The sequence below is a fragment of the Seriola dumerili genome, unplaced genomic scaffold (genome assembly GCF_002260705.1).
Source record: "Seriola dumerili isolate Sdu_G_001 unplaced genomic scaffold, Sdu_1.0 BDQW01000161.1, whole genome shotgun sequence".
Classification (NCBI taxonomy): domain Eukaryota; kingdom Metazoa; phylum Chordata; class Actinopteri; order Carangiformes; family Carangidae; genus Seriola; species Seriola dumerili.
The window spans coordinates 4,291,439-4,315,352 of NW_019174416.1; positions in this window are offsets into that span (position 1 = coordinate 4,291,439).

Below are 23,914 nucleotides of genomic sequence, written 5' to 3' on the forward strand. Positions count from 1 at the left end.
TGAGCAATGGCCTGTTGTCTCATGGCTGCGTGCATTATTTTCCCTGGGGTGGAACACACAGGTGCAGTAGCACATTTACCGTTTAGCATTTCAAATGTCTTAAATCCTTATTAGCGGGAGCCCTAATTGCAGAGCCAGGATTACTTGGACGCGTAAGTAGTTAGGATTAAAAGTGAGTGACCTGATAGTTTGTCACTGTGTTAGTGCACATGTCCATCTCCGGCAGCGAAGAATAATTTCTTCCCCTGGAATGATCCCTGATGGCACAGACAGGAGTCTTCTATCTCTGAGCTAATGAAACCATTCTGACACATCATTCTCCCAACACTAACTTTTATCTCCTGTCCTCCTGCAGACTGCAGTAAAATGACCATTATTCTTTCTATGAGCATGTGTGTGTGTGTGTGTCTGTGTATGTGCATGTGCGTGTTTGTGTGTGTTTATACCTATTGCCTATGTATGCGTGAACAGCCCTCTCTATTCATCAAGATGTCACCTGTAATGGCTGCTAAATTAACCATGTGTTTCGGGGAGCAAAGCTGGCTTGATAAATCTCTCTATGGCAGGAGGAGTGTGTGGTCCACTCCCATCCACCTCTACTGTGACCTTCCTATGGTGGGCCATCCTCCGCTGACTGGGGCTCCCAAACAGCATCTCCATAGAAAAGATCATGAAGTGTTAACGGGTGGACTGCACAGTGCATACAGAGAGCCAAAGAGAAAACAGCCACTTACTGAAAAATGTATGTTCTACAACCTGGCCTCTGACAACAGTTCTTTGCGTGGGTTTGGTATAGTTCAGTTTACTTGACATTATGACAAAAGAGTTCACACACAATTCAAAAAATGTCCAAGACTTATTTTCATGGTCCTTGATGTAAAAATACTATCAGCTCTCATCTCAACAGGGATGGTAAATAAAAATTAAACTGTAATATAATTTATATTAGAATAGTTTAATATCTGTTTTAATGAACATAAATTGGTTTTGACAGGCTTGACTTACTGGTAGCCACAGGACTGGACTCCATATATGATGTTATGTCCTGTTTCAGCTAATACGCCTCTTATAGCTTTGGCCTATTTGACGTTGGCATCTCAGGTTCAATTTTTTGTTTTTGTTTGGTTTGGTTTTGCTCTGTTGGTACGGTGCATCAGGAGCTACCAACAGGTTTTTGGCGATGTTTGCCAAGTTTCAAATCAATGCTGATCCTTCAATCTCAAATCGTCCATCTGCCAAACTAAAAGCCTCATCTTATCAATAGATACAGATTTATCACAGAATAGGGATAGTAGAGCACAAGGACACTTCGGTTTTCAGAGAGGTCGATGTAAGATACCCTAGAAAATGACGTCAAGATGTTTGCCCTCTTCTGTTTGTATGCTGTTTTTGTCTCTTTATGTGTGAAATACTGGAGAGGGAGAGAGTGGTCTGGCATGTGGTAAACCTCCTTGCTCCAGCACCCAGTGGTATGCACTAAATTAAATTTAGCAAATAAAATACAATTCAAATGCTGTAATTGCACTGAAGATGAAGAAAGGGTCGAGGTACCGGGCCGTAAAGATTTTTTGGCAGTGCTTCAGAAAAAAATGCTGAGGATTAAAGTAAAAGGAAAATAAAACAACAGGGCCTGTAACAGAGCGGAAAAACACAACAAAAGGAGCAGTATCCCGGGGTGCAGATTGATTCCTATCAGCTGGTACATAGACAGTGACCTGCGGGGAGAGCTTATCTTGGCTCATGCTCTATCTCCCCTACATTTTGATCCCACTGCTGGAGGGTGTGGACTGTTTGGGAGGAACAAGAGTAGTTGGCTGGATGAATGGATGGATGGATAGATGAATGGATAGTTTTGTGAATACAGTAGATGGAGGGAGGAAGAGGGAGACGGATGGAAGGAGTGGAGGACAGTTGAAGGAAAGGAAATAAGGAGAAGAGGGAGGGAGGCAGAGGTAAATGGAGATGGAGAGATGGAGCAATTTTGTCTGGAGAAAGTCTGATAGATGGGAGGCCGGAGTGGGGAACATCAGGAGAGCGGGACGGTGCGAGGGGGAAGAGCCTTCCTCTGCAGAGCAATCAGGGCATGATCAGCAGATGGGAGGGCAGGGAGAGAGGAATGAGAGGGACAGCTGGAGAGATGGAGGAGATAAAGCAGAGATAGGCGTGAGGGGGAGAGATGCAGAACAGAAGCATGGAGACGGGCCAGCATGTAAAAAGAAGAAAAAAAGAAAATGGAATGTGAAAAACGGCAGAGCAGAGATGTGGAGAAACAAAAGGAGTAGTTCTAAAAGCAGATGCTGACAGAGGAGAGGATGATAAAGTGTTCACTTAAACGGGCTCTAACACGTTCAGTGCAGGGTGGCGGGAGAGGCAGTCACGTATATGCCCATGACCAGTCACATGGACAGAGGATGAGAGGAAGGATGAGCAGATAAAATTGGTGCTTATAAGCTTAACTTAACATGTTTTACTCTAAAAAAAAAAATGAAAAAAAGAAGAAGGGGGGACATTTTATTATTATAGCTGTGATTGATGCAGTATTGAACTGGAATCAATATTCTTGAGCATATTCCCCAGGATAGACACATTATCATGGCAGTTTTTCCTGCTTCCATACACAAATTAACAGGATTTCCTTTTATATTAATTAGCGCGAGAGAGATCAGTGCTGATTCACTGAACCTGACCTTCCCTCCCAGCTCATTACTCCTTCACAAGTAGATCCAGTTCACCGTCAATTAACTAACTTTTAATGAAGGAAAGGGCTGTTGAGCAAGACCTACAACTGTTCTGGTGGTAATGTAACACACCACTACCTTTACTGCTTTTAATGACAACCTGGGAATCCATCCTCACACAAGAATACAGTTTCAAGAAGCAGGCAATAATTGTTGTGAAGGGCAGTCTTGTTCGTTCAGAGGAGTGTTCCAAGAGGAAACGCTTTAGCAGCAATAATGAATCTATAAGGATTCAATATTTTATGTGCATGTTTTCCGTTCGACAGCTCAGGCAGGCTACATGTGTAATGTCTGAAGATAGGAGTTGACGGCAACAGCCATGACGCACATTTACATGTTAACGTTCCGACGCATGAGGACTCAGTAGTTATTACTACATTATTACATGATTACATTACATGACACCTGTAAAATTACATGGACAGAAACATATAAACATCTGCCAAAGTACTCAAAAGCAAATCTGTGGTAGTTCCCTACACACGCAAGCACACACACACACAGACACACACACACACACACACACACAGACTCACAGGGTGAAAACAATACCAGTAATGATAACACGGCTGGTAATGAAATGCAAAGCTATTATTTTTTAAGTACTTCATGGATCCATAAAATAGTCCACTGAAATGCTCATTAATTGATTCATTGATTCATTCACTCATACATCGCTGGATGTTCAGCTTCTTTGTCCCATAACAGAAGGCCCATAATAGAGGACCTTCAGGGAGCTCTGCTAATATGGTGATAAAATAAATATATTACAGTAAGCAGCAGGTAGATTTGAGCCACTTTTCGTCTGATGTCTCCTTTTTTAGTTTTTTGTAAAAATGTATTGAGAACTACGCAACAGGTTTCCATGGAAATTGGTACAGACATCTCTGTTGCTCAGGAGACGAATACTTGGTGATGCAATGACATTTCATCTAGCACCACCAGATGTTAACATTCAACTTTTCTGTATGACCAAAAACCTGCAAAACTAACCATGTTCCCATCAGCTTCTGCTGCATTTGTGTTGTATTAGTGCACTTCATGGCAAATGTTAGCCTGCACTTCTGTAGAGCTTTTCTAGTCTTATTGACCGCTCACAACGGAAGCCACATTCACACACACATTCATACAGTGCTTTTCCACCACACATACACATTCATACACCGATGATACATCAGGGGCAGTTTGGATTTGAGTATCTTGCCCTAGGACACTTCCAAATTCAGACTGGAGGAGCCGGGGATTGAATCACTGACCTTTCGATTCATGCAAGAGCCACTCCACCTCCTGCACCACAGCCGCCTGTTAACTTCCTAACTTGCTAAAATATGATGCCAAACTTAAACATTATACCAGCTTACCATCAGCATGTTAGCAATGTCACTGTGAACACCTTAGCATGCTTTTAGCATTTAGCTCAAAGCACCACTGTCCATCACAGAGCTGCTAACATGGCTGTAGACTCTTGTTTTATCCTGTTTTTGAAATAACCCAACTCAAAGTCTAACTGCACTCCTCAAGCACAAAATCAGTTTCCTGTACTCTACACCTGGATCAGCAATTACTTACCTTTAGTGAAAAAACAATTCAATCTGACCTTACTTGTCATCAAGCCTCTGCAGAAAAGTCTTGATAGTTTCAGCAATGTGACTTCCAGACAGTCAATTTGTATGTGACCTTGGAGGTTTCTTTTCTCAGTGCATCATAGCAGACATATTGACATGTTCCCTTCCCATGCCAGCAAATAAAAAGGTCTCTTTACTGTGTAGAGTGACAAAAAATATAAAAATCTGCCCTTGCTCGGTGGAAAGTAAATGAGACCATCACTGTTTCACCCTGGAAACCAATGACTGTTTGTGTAAAAACTAACGAAGATTTCAGGTGAGATTACGAAGAACATCTCATGGCTGTTATCTGTGTACTGCTCTCTACTGACGTTACATTGCCTTTATAAACACTCACCTTCTCATCAAGGGCAGACTGTTTCTTTCAATGTTTTGCACTACACTGCCAGAACCACGTCTGGAAATTTTCAAGTGGGCTGTGTGAGAACCACTTTAATATTAGGCCTTTTTGAAAAATTACAGAAAATGTTTCTGTTATTCCGGTGAAATGGTGAGGCGGCGCAGTGGTTAGCATTAGAATGAAAACCATAGATTTTCAATCCAGTGGCCACCTAGTGCCTGTATGCAGTGTGCATGTTCTCTCTGTGATGCAGTGCCTCTAAAGTAGGTGTGATTATGGAAAGCTGAGCAGACACTGCGTGTTAACTTAACAACTCAAACTACACATTTTAACTGTTCTTTTCTGCACGGCCCAAAGCTGCAACTTTTACGCTCACACTGTACACATTAATTGGCCAATTGCTCACACTGAACCCGCAGTCAGTTTTTATCCAGCAACAATTCCATCAAACTTCAGTCTTCGATGTTGAGAAAAATAGAGAAAGGCAGCATCTCTATTGTGCAATTCCATTGTAAATAGAGTAAGAAGAGAAAAAAGAAATCAAAAGTTTTCCGAGGGAAAAATATGGAGCTGTGGATCGCAGATGGCAGGTACAGACAATATAGTCTCTGTTTTGCAGCAAAGTTCAGTTTTCTATCACAGCTCAGTTGGAGTCAACACTACAATTTTAGCCGCAACATGTAAAATACTACTCCAGTAATAGTGAAACAAGCTCAATATCGTTCAAAATGGATCTTTTGACAGCAGCCATGTGGAAATTTGGACTGTGGAACTGCTCAAACTGCAAGACAAGCAAGCAAAACTTTTGACATGCCAGAAATCCAACCAATCATCCGAAAGTCAGCTTGCTGATCTTTCAGGCAATAAATCTGGCACGGTAAACTCCACATCAAATGACGACACCCTAACCAGCGGAATTTTTTTTCTATTCTAAAATTAGTTGGGGATGACCAATTTGTGCTAAAAGTTTGTCTGAATCTGCTTAACCCTATTGCTACACAAGATCATCAATATTGAACAATCTTGCAAAACACCGGCTTGTGCTCAATTATGTTTTTCTGTTACATCCAATGGTTAAGTTCAGGAAAAGACAGTGGTTGTGTGGCAGTAAAGGTATGGTACAGCGAGGAAAACACACGCTTCAGGTTAGGAAAACATCATGGTCACGGTTAGAAAAAGGGCAAAGATTAATTGAATGCCTGAGATGAGATGTGCACTCTACACACTGACCATCCACAAACCCCCGACCTCCACATTTCCTACTTTGTGCCTCGCAACATTATTATTGAACGCTGGCATCCGATCTAAATTGTGAGATACAGAATCATCCAATGTGGTTGTAATTGCTTGGGATATTAGGCCGGACTGTGAGTTGGAATGGCTGTCTATCTATCAGCCCCTTGATAGATTGGCAACCTTCCCAGGGTGCACAGTATTAATGGCAGGCTGTCATTTGTACCTGTAAAAGCAGTGCCTACTGTACTAGCAGCAGTAGTGGTATTACTGTAGAAGCAATACAATCCTTGAAGTTGTGGGTGTTGAATGTGTTTCGCTGTACAGAGCACAACAACATTTAGGCTTGTCACTGCACGGTTTCCATCAGTTTGTTGTTACTGGCATGTTTCCAAAATATTTTTATGACTTATCTAGAGAGAATTGATTGTATATAATTACTCATGAAAATGAAATTGTGTTCTAGAATTGAAGTGTCAGATTTTCTGAGAATGACGCTTTTAAACTTGACATCTAAAAGACATTCATAGCTGTTTGGAGTCTGAGGTTTGGGCAAAAAGAAATGTTACCCACCTTGATCTTTTCATGCTTGAACTCAACTGCTTCAGCTGTCGTCAGTGGATGTACTGTTGGAAAACATTTTGATTGGTTGGCTGGTTTTGTTGGCTGGTATTTTGTTCAAAATCCATTACCCATTTGGTAGAGGCAGACAAGTAGAACAAGGACAGGAGGAAGGCCTGAGTGAGTCAGGCACCCAAGGCATTTGCCATAACTAGTTGCAACATGCTGTGTTGATTGTGGCAAGGCAGGAAAGCTAACACATTTCATTTAATGGACACTTATCCCAAGAGTTAGCACGTCGGTCTCAGTGGGAAGCAAACCCTTGCTTCTCAATGAATTACAGGAAAGCAAAAGCTATGTTTGTTTTTGTTTTTTTGACAAGCTGACCCCTGGCTTTGATCAGAGCTTGTTAAGGGTTTGTTGATTTGTTGTTTGCTTTTCTCACCAGACCAAACTGAAGACGCTGAACATTTTATAAAAATTGCTGTACAAAGACTCAGCAAAATATAAACTTTTTACACCCCAGAGAAGTGATTGCAAAGTTCATTAATGGTTTGCCACTGTTTCCTTCTTTTTTATTTATTTTTTTAAAAAAGAGAATAGAGCAAGATGAATGGCTGGAGAGCAAACATGAGTGTGTGCCTGTGATGCAACCTACAAGGAACATCTGGCAGTGGTGAAAGATTAAATCTTTTCTGGCTTTTCTCAACCTCATTGCACAGTATGAAACCCAATCTGAGAGAGCCCAATTTACCTTTTCTAAGAGCTGAAAGAATAATGTTTAGAACCGAGGCAATTCATTCTATTGGCGAAACAGACAATTCATAAATGTTCCAAGTTATCTCCATGCAGAGCAGATGGCGGCCAAGAGGCTGTTTCTAGGTTTTATCAGGACACATATCAGTTCAGGGTTTTTTGTTTTTTTTTTGCCACATATCTGCACTCAGTTTCTAGGTTAAATACACTGAGATTTAGGGTATGATATTGCTGGGTTCTTCTCTACACCTGTGACACTGTGACACAGGTAGACGTTTGTTTTCTGTGCCCATAAGAACGAGAGATAGAGAACATGTTCTGCTGTATTTGAAGGGTTAGTGGAGGGCAAAAATCATCAGCATGCACAGAGTGTAAAATATGTGAGCTGAGATTTTTTTGTTTTTTTTGTTTTCTGCCTTCATTACAACCCTAACCTTGACCTTAGCTCTTCATATTTCTTTCAACAATTTCCAAACTTTTGAAGCTTTGACCTTTGTAAATATTCATAAATAAAATAAAATATTTGAACAGCGCAGAGAGTTGGGGGAGTGTTTGGGTAGAAGTAAGTTTGGGGGCAGTGTGCTGCGAGGCAAGGTTGTGCTGCGCTACTTATTAAACTCTCTGCCTTGTCTAAAGTGTGTGTCTCTGTGTGAACGCCGTTTGCCTTGAGTTTCTGTGCCGCCGCATTATCTCTGCATGTTGGATGGGAGAGGTCGCAGCTGGAGGCTAAGCTCTGCTATTCCACGAGAAGTGGCTGCTTGTTGTGGACCCCAGCTTGCCGCTCTAATGAACTCTTTCACCTGCTACAGCTTTCACTCTGTTGTCAGGAGCTGAGGGCCAAACTAGACCAGAACAGCATGATGTGGTATGAAACTGCATTAAGTGAGTAATCAGCCGCAGAGGCAGCCGCAGCAGCAGCAGCAGCACTGTTTTTCTGTGATGTATTTCTGTCGCATGTTATGACCCACAGAACAGAGATATGACATGCCTTTTTTTTTTCCTTTCTTTTTTTTACGGTAACGGTCCTTACCAGAAAAACAACAGAATTGCTTGTTCAAACGCTTGAAACGACCTGTGCTTATGTTTTCCTGACAAGCTGCCTCTTGTGGGCTTTGTGAATAACGATTGCTCTCTCTCACTCGCCAAGGCAGAAGTAGTGTGATATTGTTTTGAAACTACAAAACCTCTTCAGGAGGAGGTCAGGGTGGCTATTTGGGGCGTACAAAGTGTGTAACTCCAACACACAATACGTGTGTTTTCAACAATTGTTTCTTTTAATCATTGAAGAAGAAGATGTTTTTCTACCATGACCGTGTCCGTGATCTTTATCTCTAACAAAGTAGTTTTACTTTCCTCAGCTCGTGTTGAAAAGCTACGACCAGAGATGTTCTATTTTTGTTATTGTCAACAAATCCCATGAAAAGACCAAAACCAACAACATCTTGGTCCATCTAGTACTTTGTACTTTCCAGCAGGGCCTGACCTATGACTGGGCTTTAGGCGTAGACCACCTATTTAGTTGCCTGGGGGACCAACAGCTGGAGTGGTGCCAAAGAGGAGAAGGAAATATTTTGTATCTGCTCCTTCTTCTGAAAACACTGCTCACACCGCACTAAACTCTGTAGGACACAGGTTAGGGCTGAATCACATATGAGTAACCAGGTCACAAACATTATAATATGATCCACAGTGGGATTAATCATAATCAGGATACAGGTAAGTTTGTATGTGTGCAGGTGTGTCTTCAACTGGAGTCATGTAGTCTGTGAGTCAGTAGGTTTAACAAAAGCAAACCTATAATGATGAAGTCTTAGGCTGACAGTAATTTAATGTGTCAATGATGTTGTCGGGGCAGGCAAATCCAGGCATTAAGGCTATCAGCTTTAAATCCAGATGTTTGCTCCTGGAATGACAACTGTCAAAATTGCCCCACTGTGTTCCATGACAACACTGAAGGTCCACAAAATATATAAAAACAGCAGCCAATTTCAATGTCAGTTCTATAACTGCAGGGAACGAAACCAGAGAGCGGCTGTTTTGCATCTGTTTCAGTGATATTTAGCAGGTGAAGACACCTCCGCAGCGCTGCTATTATGACGTTAAAGAGTTTCTGTCTAAATCCTGAATCCTGTCCAGACCTTCACTGCCACAAAAGATTGACATCCTGACATGACATCCTCTAACTTGGTGTTGCTGTAAAGTGTACACAGAAAAAGGAAAGAAAATATTAAAATAAATATTGGATTATAAAACGCAGTCAGGGCAGCCATATGTGAAGGTCTCGTATTAATAATGTCTGATCCTCAGTACAAAAATGACAGAAACTGTCTGTAATGTAGAGGCATCAAAGACACAGATGGGGAAAAGGCTGATAACAGTAGACATCTTGCCTAGGGCAACAAAAATGTCCAGATATGGCGCTGCTCCCCGGCCTGCCTGTGTGCACTGGCTGAGGAAATCTGAGGTGAATCTTTTAAGACAGGTCACATACATATACATTAGTAAATATTTGGCTAAAACAGCTGGGCTCTGGAGTTTGTAGCTCAGACAAGATTAAACTGCATTTATTGGGATGGTTACATTGCTGTATTGACATTGTATGTGTGACTGAGTCAAAATGAGGGAAGGTGACATGCGGTGCAGCAATATTTATGTGTTTGTAGTTGACCATTGTAGTGGTTCTGCATACTTCAGCTCTTGAACTACAAATGAAATACACTTTACATTAGATGTCATCATGTATGTCATTTTTTCTGCTGTTACAGCCATCTATTGTTTACAATTCATTGTGGGATGAAAATCTGCTGGTAGGCTCTTGAGACTTGCTGAAGTTGTGCGATGCGTAACATACTGTAAGTCTGCATTCTTATTTTTTTGTATAGTTTATTATCATTAGCATCAATAGCAACTCACTGCAGCCTCTAATCTGCCCTGGAGATGTAGCGCTGCTCAGAGGACGTATTATAACCTCTTGTCTTGTAAACGCAACGTTGGCTGAAGCTTTTGTCAAGCGACAATCACCACCACCCGCTCCCGGCACCAAATCATGTTCGGCGGGAGAGAAAACTTACAAATACCTCTTTACCCATTTATAATTGGGTTAGATCTACTTGAGGTTTTGTCAGTTCTATACATTGCTTTAACTGCAAGTTATGTGTTTCACCAGGCTGCAAGACAAATTTGCCCTTGGGGCTTTAAAGGAGAAGTCAATGGTTGATGGTTTAGGCATACATAACTCAAGCAAGTTTCAGAGTCTCTGTATTACTGTTTATACTGTATGGATATAAATGGAAAGTTATGGTTTCCTTGAAAAGAATACATCCAAAAACTGTGGAGCTTGCATTTGAAAACTGTCAGCAAATTGTGAAACCCCTTATGGATTGTTTTGGATAGCACAGAAAATAACTTATTTCATTATGCAGCTGTGAGGACTTGTTGAACAGAACGTACACACTGGTATTACTCAGACTCATTGTAGTCCAGGGAAAGAATAATTCCTTTCTTCTCTTCCCTTTAGATGCATTACCAATATCTACTGTTGTCTCACAATGAACGTTGATAGATTTTCCCGTCAGGTTGCTACATCTGACAAATCAATGGGAGTCAATAGGTGTCAATGAGGGACCAAAACTCTCAACTATCCCAGTTGTCTTTCACATATCAATAGGTGTCTGTAGTTCAACTTTAATGACGTCTGTCCCTTTCTCTGCTCACACCTTTTAATCTTGTATTGGCGTTTCTTGTCGGCCTTGTGGTAACAGCTTATAAGTCACCTTTATGGAGGCAGCAAATAAAGTGGTAACTACAGCTGTTGAAAGGCTGTCAGAGGCAACAGACCTTGTAAAAATAAGAAATATGTAATAGGATTCTCTTTATTCCTGATAGAGGAGAACTACTTTACAGACAACTATTGAGAGAAAATTGAGGTGAGATTGAAATCCTTTTTGATGTCTTTCTTTCCCATCTGTGATGGGGGAGGTATTTTTTTTACTCGGCTCATTGTGAGTACATACAGTCTGGCTGTGTTTTTTGATGGCTGGCATGCCGGAGCTGGGCTGGAACTGCAGGTGCAGCACAATACAGAACATCTGCATCCGTGTCTCGCTGGAAAAAGGCAGGCATTAAAACTGAAAAGCCAAAGCAAAATGGAACGGCATCTGTCCTCTGTGTTTAATGCAGGCCGACCCCTCCATTGTGATGTAGATAAGCGTCACCTCAGGTGATTAACCGCACTGTGTTTGTGAGAGATTGTATAAACAAACAGGTGTCCTCCACTCCCTCTGCAGCTCATTATATCTCCGCTCATTTTGTTTTGGTTTATGTTATTGCATCTTTATCAAGTGTAGGCCGACTATTTTGAAGAAACAGCATGGCAGCTTTGTGACTGACTATGTAACGTGTGTCTATGTGTGCGTACTTGTGCACCTGTGTGTAAGTATGAGCGTGCATATGTTCAGTACAGAAAGTCCCAGGCTTATTGGGGCTCTTTCCTAGTCTCTAATGGGGTGTGGAGAGAACAGCTCTACATCTCCTCTCTGTAAAATATGACTCAGGCCGACAGACCATGTTGGCTAATGGCAGGTGAGAGATTGAAATGCTTCATGAAAAGGACAAAAGCAGGACACTCCATTGTGCTAATGTCAGCTTTTAACATATACCGAACAAAAAGACGGCTGGCAAGAGAAATGACTCGGAAGACAAGAACAAAATGACGTCTAATGTGTCTCATAGTGAACCCAGGCAGAACAGAGTATTGTTAAGCAAGTGAGGTGGGGTGTTACTGGAGCTGTGGCAGATGCATCCGCACACGCAGATGTATGCGCACACGCTCGCCCCTGAGCTTTTGTGCCGAGTTGTGGAGTGGGTGGCTTTGCAGCAGGCTGCAAAACCTCCGCGTCAGCACCTTCTTTCTAGCGACCAATTAGCTTAGACATTCAGAAATTTTTTTCAAAATAACTTTTCTCCATTTGCATCTTTTTCATTTGCTTATCTCTCATTCAACCGGCAGCACTTTCTCTGCCTCCTAGGCTTTCTACAGCCTCAGTGATGTCACACCTGCAAGATAATTGGATAAACTCAATTCAAAGCAAAAGCTCACGGATACCAAGACAGTGAGGCACCATTTAACTACTGCAGAAATGGGGCATTGCTGAATACATTCGGGATGGGGATGTGAATGCTAGCCTGATACCGTTTGTGAATTACAGAATTAAAAAAAACCCCATCATCATCATTTAATGATCTTGACTTGTGTAGTAGTTTAGTCTTTAAAATCTTAATGCGAACTTCTTTTATGTAACCGACGCATGTCAGAGCTCAGGTGTTTTATCAGTGAAGACTTTCAGGCTTGTGGTGTTATTTTTGTTCTGCGCATGTGCATGTCTATATGTAAAAAGTGTGCACAAGTGTCTACACAATTTATGTGCAGGAGCAATTCTCCAACCCTCCCAACCGTCAAGACTCTGATAAATTCCCTCTGAATCTGGATGAATTATTAATGCCCACATTCTGTTTTTTACTGATGGAGAAATCATTTGAGATGGATTTTTTTTTTTTTTTTTTTGAGCTCCCAATGAATTCGTCAGTTGTTTAAGGTGTCAATATTATTTCCAGACATTGCTCCAGTAGAGAGAAGTGCCGATCAGGATTCCTGACATAGTGACATTGTTGCTCTGACCTTGAGCCTCATACTTAACCCAGCATGCATCAATGCATATTCATTGACACCATTCACCCATAGACCCCCAGGCAGCCATGTTTACAGAGGAATTGCAGTGTGTTACATAGTAGCAGCATGCATTAGAAGTTGCATGTTTCTTTTTTTTTTTTTTTTTTTACAATAGAGTCAATGTGGTTTCCATATGATAATGCAGGTCTGAATCCTTTAAAGGGCTGTTGTGAGCAGAAAAAGAGCTTAAAGAGGTTTATATTGCTTCCACTTCCACTTTCATTACGACTTAATTAAACTTTAAATTTAATTCTGCATCTTTAGAGGCTAAATGAAAGAGGATTCCCCCGTGAATGCCCCTATAATTCTGCAGAAAAGTGACTTAAGAGACAAATGATATTGTTAGCTTAATGTCAGGGGGTGTGCCAATGCTACTCTGAGGCGTGATTGACAGCTCTGTTTGTGCGAGACCTCAGCCGGAGCAGGATGAATAGAGCGCAGTTAGTGTTGCCAGCTAAGATCAATAGGCTACAGTCTCAGGTAAGCACTGTGGCTTCACCCTTTGGGCATTTCCTGAAACGATGATAAATGCGAGGTGTTGGTTGCTTTGAAATGTGATATTTTTCATTTGTCACATTATATCATGTCATATCAGTGATTATACAGGAAAAGAAATGAGGAACGGAGGCTACTGTGGGACATTATTCCATTATCTCATAGAATAATGTTTTGCACAGCCTCAGTGGACCTTGATAACAGCGAGGCAATATCAACACCAGGATATTAGAAATCCATGTTAAAAGTTTCTACACTTCAGTTCTTCTGGTGAAATATCAAAGTAAACTAGCTATGCTCGGTCGGTGTCAGCCATAAATTCAAGATTGTTCACCACGGTTTTATGTGTTTTGTGCAGACTTAATAAGATGCTATAGCGAGGCATGCATTGCATGTGGAAAAGGAGGAGAGAAACTGAAGGGAAATCTCATTGCAACATGACCGCCTGCCTGTTGGAGCAGTAAGCCAACCACACTGACTCCCAGGGGACCTATCAGCATCTGCAGCGGCCAACAAATGGCTTTACTGCCTGATCCCATATAGCGACCACAGAGGAAGAGGGGCTCTGGGAATGACCTGTAAACCAAACACATCACCACATTCAATCTGTTGCCTTATTAATCTAATCAACGGCTCATTCAGTGCCCCTCAGAGACAGTCATCATGGCAAGGCAGAGAAACCAAAACAGACAATTACAGTCTGGTCTATTGAAAACTGTTTTGAGGATGACTTCCTTTTCCAATTAAAGTGTAAAAGAGAAGAAAAAGTCACTTTAGCTCAAACATATTTCTTTTAGATTAAATACTGAAGCTGCTGGCTGTTTGCCAATATCCATCACCTCAATTTACATCAACAGAAACAATGAAGCAATGGGACCCTGAACAACTTCTCTCCTTTTAATTTTGATGCAGCACTAGCTGCACACAAAAAACAAGAATGCAATTGCACTGATATAAACAATAATAATTAAAATTAATAAACAAAAATTATTCAGTTGGTCCTTGATCACTTTGATCAGTAAATTTCTTTAATCATTTAGGAACAGAACACAAACATTTTACAGGAGTTATATTTTTCATGTGAACACAACCCCAGAGAAGAGACAACACACACGTGTGCGTACAATGTATACACGTAAGTGACAAAACAAAGAGGTTGAACATTAAAGGTGAGTAATGGAACAAAAGATGAAAGAAGTACTGAAAATAATAAGTAATAAATAAATGTATGAACTCAATAACAAAATATGAAAAAACATGATTAACCAATAACAAAATTAAAATCAAAAGAATAATAATTGTCAGGGTGAGCTCCTCAGAGATAACAGCAGCATATGTTTGAAAAAGAAATTTTAATAAACTTATTAACACATAAACTGATAAACAATTTCAAATGGTTTTTCCAATTTCAAACACAGAATAATTTTCCTAATGCGGTTAGAATGACTCTCTTATTCAATAGTAATAGTTTTGTGAGCCAGTAAGGTGAAAGCCAGTATATCTTGTTTGGTTTTGGACATGAGCAACTTAAGAGCGTTTTAGACAAAGTTTGGAAGCCTGATTTCCAAAACTTGGTTAAAGGTCCTATATTGTATAAAGTGAGATTTCCATGTCTTTTTTGATTCAAAGGCAGGTCTAGGTTCTATATTGATACTGTCAAAGTATCAAAGCGCTCAGTCCACAGGGAAATGCACACAGCCTGTATTCAGAAACTGAGCCTTAAAACGAGCTGTCAGGATTTCTTTAACTTTGTGATGTCACAGCAAAGCAGTCACTGCTCTCAGCCAAGCTCCAAGCCCAGCCCACCATACCCACCATCCAGCCTTACAGGATTTGGACTGTTTTACCTGAAATCTACTATATTTTTATTCGATCACTCAAAAAACAGTCAGGCAATGAGTAGAAAGAGGGTCACAGCCTCCTCTCTTCTGATTGGCTTGCAGACCTTTTGTTACTAGAGCTCCAGACAGAAGCCTGAGTGAGGAGATGTAAAACTACACTGAGATGGTTTTTGGTTCTTAAAACCACAAATATATCTTCTTATGGATCAACACTTAATAAAACACAAGAGAAGTCTAAAATGTGGGACCTTTACAGAAAGACAAGATCAGAACATATACAGAAGGCACATTTAGATTTGTCAAAGTTAGGATTTGGGCCAATTTTGCTTTGGATATGTAAGGTAAGAAATTAAATAAATCTAGGTCCAGTTCCCATGCAGTTTTAATAGTTGACAAGTGACACTGGTCCTGTCAGAGTTGGGTTCAAAGACAGGAACATTTCAAAAAGGATAATGTAGAGGTTTCTCCAGGAACTGTCAGACTTCTATCTGAAAAAAATGAGCCTGGATATACCAAATATATCTGTCATTTGGGAAAAAGCAATTAATAATACAATTTTCAAAACATTTTAATGTTGGATCATGATGTGAGAGAGCTTAGAATCAAAAGATTTTTTTCTAAACTGGATCCAAATCCAAAGGGATTCAGTAAACATTTGGTATAACAGAGGCAAATGTAGTGATGCACTAAATTGGCCAGTAATGAGACTGGACTCCATGCACTACCCTCTGTACAGACCCAGGCTACACAGGAAGACTCAAGGTGGTAATTATTCCAGTAGGATAAGCAGTGGGTGTTTGCAGTCCAATAGCAAAACTGCAAGTTTTTAGTTTTTAAGAAGAGCTCTCCATAGATGAAGACATTTGCCATTTCAAATACGTACCAAAAATTTAATTTGCTTATCTTATCTAGAATACATCATTATATCTATTGAAAAAAAAAAAAATCACAGTTTCCTCCGCTGGCATTCTTATGATCATATATTGAAATGAGGACACTAACTTACTGTCAGCTCACTCTAGTGCTCGGTAAATCCCTACATTCACCAGCTGCTCTCACTGTTTTATCCCACAACTAAATAATGGCTCTGGCTCAGGCTGTATTTACAGGGTAATGAATGGGTGCAGCTCTCGTTTTCTCACACTCACACACAAAAACAGCCGACAGTCACATCCAGGCCACGCTCAAACAAATACTTCACACACGCACACACACACACACACACACACACACACACACACACACACACACACACACACACACACACACGTGTAATCATAGACACACACCTGTGAAAGTAATGATCACAGTTCGTCTGTTTGTGCTCACAAGGTTCATGTTTGTCTCATTTAGCCACTACTGTTATCATGATAGAACCTGTAAATAAACACATTTGAGAGCAGAACATACAGTCGGACAAGTCTAGATTTGGTGTGTGAGATGTTCACTGTCTGAAATTAAATCACAAAATGACAACAAATTAAATGCTAATTTGTTGTTGCGAGTCATGCAGTCCGTTGGGATTGGTTTGCTCCAACTCCACGACTGTGTTCAGCTTTACCTAATTAAGAAGTTTGTTTAGTGAATAGTGTTCAAATTTTCCACAAAATTAGTTTTGCAACTACTGAAGGTGGATGTAAATTGTGTTGGATTTGAAACACGAAAATATGAAACATAAGGGTGGTACTTTGTATCTTAGATAACTTGTGACTTTTGCTGCAGTATAATTCATTTTCATAGATCATTAGAAATACAGTACACGTCTAAAAAAGTTTTTAAAAGGCAGAAAATGATTTCAAAACAAAAAACACTTTCACTCAAAATACCTAGTCGAATGTTCATGCTAAATTAACAGATTGTCCTTGTTCCTTAGAGACAATGCCAAACTCTTCCAACAAACCTTATACAAGCACATCAGTAGCTCATAGAGTGTTTGTAACAACTGATGTCACAGAAACTGATGAAGAAGACAAGGAAGGAAAACTGTGCGAAGAAGAAGAAGAGAAAGAAAGAAGAGGTGTACTGATTCCAAAAAGAAAATTTACGTGTATAGATATAAATGCTATACAAAACTACTTTAAAGATTAGATGAGATTAAGAACATCTATTGGCAACACAGTTCCTGCTGGCTATGAAGAATATATTACCTATTGACAAACAGAGATGTCGGCATTAGCTTTAAACGGAACATTTGGTACAGCAACACAGAATATGAGTAGGATGTGTTTATATTGCAAGAGAGCAGCTGTACAACTCAACATTATTCAGTTTCTGCAAACATAAATATACAATTTCAACTGGTAAAGAAACAGAGAGACGTGATTCACAGAGATGCCTCACGTTTCAATTTGGCTGATGAAATATGTTGAAGGAACATAAAACGATGAAACTGGTTATATTGTCAATGCATGCAAAGACCAAAGCCAACAGTGAACTGAGCCTACTAACAAGTGTTTGCGCCGTAGTCAAAGTCTGCTATTGCTTGTTTCTGTGCCTCCATTCTTCCATTCGAAACCCATTAAATACACATTAATGAAGACATGTTGCTTCCCTATAATGAACAAGGGCACTGTAGTTTGTTTTGAATCAATTCACATACACAGTCAATATGCTGTAAATATTCAGTGCAGGTTTGTGTATTGATCCGCAGCTGAAAATAGTCCCAAAGAAATGGGCAATTCACACCTGTTTCAGCGATGTGCAGTAAAAACAACAGTGCCCAGCGGTTTTAGGAAATTACTGCGCCTTTAAAAAAAAGAAGAAAGAAAGAAACTGGTCATTTGTGACCCGGTTTTATTGATTGATATCTTCAGTGGGGAGGAATGGGTTTGGGGCAACCACAGACTAGGAGACAAACTGACAGTATTTGTTTTTGTCTTTTCATGGGATTTGTTGACACTCTATAAAACTCACGGAAGAACACCACCCGTATCCTTTAAAAAGGATTAGTGAGTTTTTATAATATGTCTGATAGAAAGCCTCACTTTCTATCACAGACTCTGCACTTTGTGTGGGTGCTGCACATTTCTGAAGACGAAGATGAGCACAATGTCAGCAAAGTCACACGGGGTCACGGCCCTGTCCGACTGGCCAATAATGCATGTGACAAATGTCAAGGTACGTGGTGTTACTGTGAACCTGTATGGATTTATTGATCCCTCCTCTTTTTGTTTGCGTTTGGTTCGCTGAAGCTCTCACTCAAGTTTTATGCCCACTGCAAGTCATAAATATTTTCTCGAGTCAGCAGCATCCCTCCATTTTTTACACCTCTTCCTTTTGTGTGTGTCCGGCATCTTCCTTTGAGCGGATTTGTTTTGTCCCTCTTGTTTCGGCCCGGGCTAATCTCCCTCATCGGCACAGCTTTGGCCTGCTATTTCACCCTCCCACTCTTAGAAAGACTGTTTGTAGTAAAGATTGTAATCTAACTGCTAATCTTTATGGCTTTCTCCAGGGCAGGGCAACGAGCCTAGCTGAATGATTTGCCATAGATGTAGAAACTCTCTGGAGACTTAGAAGTTCTTTGCGAGCTGAGTTTGAAGGAAAAAAAAAAAAAAGTTTCCACACATATTCAGATGCGCCAGCTGTCACTACCGGAGTTGTCAAATGCGGAGCCAAAAGGTGTGTCAAGTTGTATTTGTTTAATGATGATGCTCATTACTTATAACTTCTCACACTGTTCCGTTTTCCTTGCTGTATACTGAGCCAATTATTCAAAAAAAGCTCAGGGAGATGTGTGTGTGAAATCGTCTCCCCCTACTTTTCCTCTCCTGGCTAGCAAAGCAACATATATCTGTCATAATGAGAAGCAAGCAGTGCTTTACCACCGAGCTGCCTCTCGTCGCTAACATAACACAAAGAGATTTACTAATGCAGGCTGTTAACACAGCCAGTTTTATACACGGCTTGGTTTTATACAGCAGTACAGCAAGCAGTCCCTGGACAGCATGCATTATACACATCTAATTAAGTCTTCACATGTCTATAATAAACCACATTATGCCTTTGGGGCTAGAGGGCAAGTCAGGAGCTTGCGTTGAGTTTGTGTGAGACAGCCAGTTGTCAACGTGCGTGTGTGTGTGTGCACGCACGCTCACAGGTCTGTTTGTGTTTTTTTAGAATCGTGTCTATGATAGCTATTTAACTTTCACTAATTAACCCAGAATAAATCAGGGCAGCACAGTAAATATTTGTCACCGGGGAGGGAGGAAGGGGACGGAGGAGCTCTCTGTAGTGCCATCGTACCGCCGGATGTCATGGAAGGGCCGAGTGTGTGGAGGGGGATTGTGCGTTTGAGTGAAAGATGCACAGAGATGGGGGACAGATTGAGGTGGAGAGACACAGAGCGGGAGATGGAGAGAGAGCAAGGCTGAGGAGGGCAGCCAGCCAGCTGTTGGTATAGTTTGATTGGCCTGTGGAGAGCTGCCTCTGTCTTTTCATGGCACCAGTAAAGTGCAGTGCTCCCAGTGGCAGGTGGCCGCTGCCCATCGTCTGCCTCCCCCAGGGACGGCAGAGGCAGAGATCATCAGTCGCTCTGCTCTTTTTTATTAAACACCTTCATGGTCTGCGGCTGCATAGCTACCAACAAGAAAACAGAAAGGCATTTCACACAGAATACCTAATCAGCACATAAAAGTCGAGAAACAATTTTTAATGGTACATCCACAGTGTACTTGCTTTTGCTTTCTCTGACATCAAAGACTTGGAAGACTTGATGCTACAAAATCAGAGCCACTTCAAACAGCCCACACAGATTTACACAGGTCGCTTCAAAAGGGGCGTAAAAGTGCGGCGTACTATCCCGTCCTTCATGAAGCCGAGTTTGGCAGTTGGACGGATAAGGGTACAGTAAACCCAGGAAAAAGAATAGGCCTGTAAGTGCTCTGAGTGCTTTTCCCCAAGCAGCTTGACAGCCAGGTCCCGGTGACCGTGTTTGTGACAATCAGGCTACCTCACATCAGTTGGTTTAGTTGTTGCCATGGCAACATACGGTACAGTAGCTCCTGCTCAGGTGCCAGCCTCTGCTACATCTGAGTTGATAGTCCTGATGTTTGCTCTTTGCAGTGAAAGTAAAACTGTATTTCCACACTGCTAGCCACACAAGGCAAAGCAAACTCCATTTTTCTCTCCGTCTCCGTCTCCCTGTCTCTGTCTTGGTTTTTCTCCGTCTCTGTGTCTGTTTTGTTTTTTGTTTTTTTCAGCCTGTTCTCGCTCCTCTGTCTCTCTCCAGAGGGGTGTAATTCAATTCTCTGAATACACTTCAGGGAGGAGGAGTGTGAAGACTCATTTAAGCCTCCCTAACACTTGTGAGTTTTTGTACCAAATGTTACTTATTTTCATTGGCTTTGAGTCCTGGACGTCTTACATTTGTTTTTCTGCCTTTGCCCAGTATTTCAAATATTACGAAGATTATTTTTCTTGGAATCAGAGATGGAAATCAAGCAAAGAAAAGTATAAACTCACTTCTATTTTGAAATATAATTTATTGCTGGAACCATTTGTCTAAATTGTCCCATTTGTCACAAAGTGGCTTCTTTCTATTGATAGTTTTTGATAATAAACAATAGACTTTGAAGTGTTTAGATAGCAGCCCAACATCTTTGTGTGTGTATTTGTGTGTGTGTGTGTGTGTGTGTGTGTGTGTGTGTGTGTGTGTGTGTGTAGTTCTAAAAACTTAGATTTAAGAATATTTATAGTAGAAAAAAAAGAATAATAAAGGAATGATAGTTGCCGTATCAGGCTGTGTGGCTATTATCCAGAGAGAATGAGTATGTGGTTCATTCCTTAAACGATTCTCTTTGTTATTCAAATTCATTCCATTGTACAACCTCAGCACCATGAAGGCAGAGCAAAGATTCAAAAGTTGTCTAGTGAATTACTCAAAGGTGAGACAGACTGATGGGACAAAAGCTTTGAAAGGCATATTGTAACACTGCTGCTCCTCACAAAGGTTATCTCCCTCGCCTGTCCTTGTGCGTTTCAGGCAAGTCAGCAGACATTTTGCAGAGCAAAGTCCATTTCTGTAGATATATACATTTATATATATATATATATATATATATAGTGAGCTGGCCAGCTTTTACCAAATGGTTGTCCATGTGTAATTAGGATTATAGTCACATTCAAATGGAGTGCTTACTTGGCTCTGTGTTGCGAGCTGTGGCACTGAGAGCTTTCTGCTTGTGGATATAAGCTGGCAAGAAGGGCAGGATGTGGGCTGGCAAGAAGGGCACCGTGTCACTCCCGACCTCTCGGTGGGGCTTTGCTGTGAGAGGAACGATGACATGCGTCATGCTCCGCCAAGTCCTGCTCCGGCACTGTAATAATACCCAATTATAACCTGGACTAATTGGAATGGCGCTTTGTTTTTCTTTCTGTTATTTCAGAAAGCTGACAGCAACAACTCATGGAAGGATCGATGGCGGATTACGAGGCTCATGGAGCTGCATAGAGAGGAAGGCTCAGACAGAGGCAGCAGCTCTCATTAAAACCTGGCCTGATCTCAGCCAAGCCCTGGGAAAGGAGGGTTGAAAAAGGCAAGAAAAACCAGAGGAGGGCAGAAAGAAAGGGGAGAGGAAAAGGAAAAGCTTGGGGTAAAAAAAAATACAGAAAGAAAAAGTTTACTGTCCCCTTTGGACATGGCCTCTACTGGACTCTTATAAATGGGTATTGTTCCCCATGAAGCACACAGCGACTGTTTACAGTTTCCCATAAAGGAGGGCTTTATTCCTGCTCAGGGATGCATTGTGACAAGATAATTTGAATAGCCGAGGTCTTACCACAAAGCCATAAACATTTACGGGCAGTTGACATGGAGAATAAAGAATGAGCCATGTAACCTCTGCAGGATGCCGCCTGCCTCCTGATGACACAACCAACTACTCCGAGCCTGACTATCATCATCAACATGCCGAGAGATGGAGCGAGAAAAGAGGGAAGGCGGAGACAGACAGAGAGAGAATGCAAAGAAGTAAATAAACAGAAGCATAGGAAGACAGATAGAGGGAGTGATAGCTGAAGAGAGGCGACGCAGGTCTTTGATGTCCCCTTTGACTCGCTCCAGAATGAAATGGCGGTGTCTTGTTTTTATGTTTTATCACAGGAGTCGACCGCCAGAGCAGACCCACGGGAGCAGCCAGACATGAGGCTGAATTCGATTAGACAGTAATCGGAGATGGACAGGCAGTGGTGCAGTCAGTGTTGGCAAGCCACGGGGACTCCATAAGCAAACGACCACCATGACTCTCCATTTCAATGCCTTCCATTGTGGGTGGGGGGGTGGGCAGTAGGGGGAAGTGGTCGTTTAAGTGTGTTTGTAATCCACGTTCTGTGTTCAAAAGCCAGACTGTGTTTCAGGGTTTGTTTTTAATTCTCACAACTGTGCTCTGGAGTGCAGGCAGTAATAATATCAGGTGATAAGAGGGGAGTCATTAATGAATTACCTACCAGCCTGATCTCAGTGCTGCATGTGCTGTCTCCTTGGGCAAAGTAGCAAAGCTGACATCTTGGGGAATTGTTCACATTGTATTGCATTTTCTATGAGACTTTCACATCTATACACAACACACACACACACACCCCCTCTCTCTCTTTGTGTGTGTGTGTGTGTGTGTGTGTGTGCATCGAATTCTTTCTGTCTCTGCTCCTGAGCTGTTGTTTTCCTCCTGCCTTGCTTGGCATTCTGTTCATTCTCCAAGATGTTTCCAGCGTAACCAATGATTAACAATTATGCCAGTGCATCTAATTAATGCCGACTAATTATGAGGTTGAGATGCTGACAGGGAACGGGGGGTAGGATGGTGGAGATTGCAGCATCAGAAATAATCAGGAGAGAAGAGGAGGTTGTAGAAAAAAAGGAGAGAAAAAAAGACAGAGATAGGGAGAAAGAGAGAAGATTGGGAGTGAGTGTCTTAATTGGCATGCTCCATTTTTTTTTCCTCAGGACCCTGAGCTTATTACGTAAAAATATGGATAACTTGTGCATAAAATTATAGATGGTACACTCACTCATCTCATTTGTTGGCCATGTGGATCACACTGAAAGGAAAGACAAAAAAAAAGAAAAGAAAGAAAAGATGTTCAAACCACACAAGGTCCCTGGAGTGGCAGGGAAACTTAAGCCATAATTACGTCCATAAAATGCCCACAGATTTTTTTTTTTTCAATCTTAAACTAATTTGCTGTTCATTTGTCAGCAACTGATAAACTAAAAGAGTAAACACAAATACCCTGCAGGAGACACACCAGGACCTCTAATACGTCCATATCACATGAACTAATGATAGCTCTCTCTTCATTTACTCTAGTTTTTTGACCCCCCCCCCCTCCCCCCCTCCCCTTCCCCCTTCCCCCCCTTTACAATCCTGAAGACACACACCACAGACCTCAACCCACTTCCCCAGCTCAAGCAATACTTCATCAGGAAAATAGCCAAGAAAAACGACCTCTCCAAGGCTCATAATGAGGCTGCACGGAGCATTCATTAGCATAGTCAGTGTCTGCAGCCCTACGGTATGTTGGAGCTTTATGTTCAATGACGTTTTTATTCCTACAACCATTCTGTAAGGGCTCCATAATAATGTCCAAGGAAGAAAACACAT